Consider the following 1826-nt stretch of genomic DNA (forward strand, 5'->3'; position numbering starts at 1 on the left):
CACAAGCCTTGTTGAAATCTGTATATCTACACCTATGCTTTATTTTTTATTACTATATTTTATTCACTCAGAAAAAACATGTACTGACAGTCAAATGTCTTTAAAATTTTTATATTGTACTTTGAGACATTTTCCATTCATCTTAAGTACTTGTTTGTATCCCACCTTGCCGAGAAAAAATAGTGCCCCTCCAAGTATGAGTCTATACATAATCAAATAGTGCCACTGAAGCTTAAAAGTCAAGAATTCTGCTTTACGAAGCCAAGATGCATGTTGAGGCCATAATCATCAGTGAAATAAACAGGACTCGCAGGATTACACGCTGCATTTCCGCCCTTGTAGGAGAAACCCGCTGGGTCAAGGGGGTGCAGGCTGCAGGGCACGCTGGGAAGTAGGACGGACGTGTGCGGGCGCCAATGGGAATGGAGTGGGGGCGGGACAAGGGGAGAAGGGGGCGGGGACGGTGCGCGCGCAGGCTGGGAAGGAAAGCTGGACTCGAGCAGCCGAGGAGAGTCAGAAAAAGACGCAGGGTCGGGGTGTGTCGCCCTGCGAGGATCGAGATCGCTGTATATAATACGTAGGTACTGATAAAAAATTAAGCATATATAGATAAAACCAAAAACCAATGCTGTTCTCCAGTTTCCTGCCTGAGCACAGTCGGACCCGGCCCTGCTGCAGGCCGCGTGCGAATCCCTGACGACGCTGAGCAATACCTACGGTGGGGGTGCGCACGATGGGGGTGCGCACGATGGGGGTGCGCACGATGGGGGTGCGCACGATGGGGGTGTGCACGATGGGGGTGTGCGGTCAGAAGGCCTTCTCCGGGAAGCGCCCGCACGCCTTTCTCAGGCTGACCGTTCCTTCCTTTCTCGGGAGTGTATCTCTTATTAGATAGGAGCCAGTCATACTTTGACGTTGTAAATTGCCACTTATGCAATATACATTTAAAACATCTCGTTTCCCATGAAGGTTCAGCCAGTATAACTTCTTAAAATTTGTTTTCTTCTGCATATGCCTGTGACACAGAACAGACACGCCCGTCGCGGCCTCGGCGCCCTCGCGTGGCCGGCGCTGGCTCTGTCTCCCGCCCTGCAAAGCCTGCCTCCACCTCCCCTCATGTCTTCTACTTCGCTCTTTAAGTTACTTGTGCTTTGGATTTCTCGCATAAGAAAAGCCCTAGGATATTTAACTGGTATCTGACGTATTTCACTTAGCACTGTGGACCCATTTTCCCACAAATGTCCAAACCTGTTCTTCGTAATACCTGAGTACTACTCCATTAGGTGAAATACCTCAATCTTAATCCCTTTGTCTGTAGCTGGGCATACAGGCTACTTCCGGGCTTCGGCTACTAGAGCTGTGCCGCTGTGTGCGGGCGAGTATCCTGTGCTACGATTTCCTGACTCTCCAACTCTTTCTCTTCAGTGGCCTCCTAACAGTCATAGTGCCTGCTAGCACGCGCTGTGGGCTTTCCTGGTGCCAGTAATTGGGTGGCACGAACTCGTGCGCTTCTCACAGCCACGTTGTAATCTGGTCATGGGGAAACCTCCGAGCTGGGAAACCAGACTCAGGGAGACCCCTACGCTGCAGCCACGCACACCGCAGAGGTGTCCTCCCCCACCCTCCGCTGCCTGACCTAAAGTGACCCATGTGTAACTGGTACTGTTGCCTCTGTTCTTGTATCTAGTCCTAGGTACTATGCGGTTTAAGTAACAGAACAGGACTACAAACAGCTCCACAAAGTTTTAATTAAGTTATGATAGCCTTAGTTATCTCAGTTCTCAATATCAGGACTAAAAGGACCAGTGTATTCACATAATCCCAGG

At 50.0% G+C, this 1826-nt stretch overlaps 1 protein-coding gene across 1 annotated transcript in view; it reads left to right on the forward strand.

Moving 5' to 3' along the window:
- The window catches only part of Adamtsl1 (ADAMTS like 1), a 996797-nt gene that overhangs the window by 689300 nt on the left and 305671 nt on the right, over window positions 1-1826 (forward strand). The window lies entirely within an intron of this gene.

This window comes from Octodon degus, unplaced genomic scaffold (genome assembly GCF_000260255.1).
Source record: "Octodon degus isolate 3935 unplaced genomic scaffold, OctDeg1.0 scaffold00044, whole genome shotgun sequence".
Lineage (NCBI taxonomy): Eukaryota > Metazoa > Chordata > Mammalia > Rodentia > Octodontidae > Octodon > Octodon degus.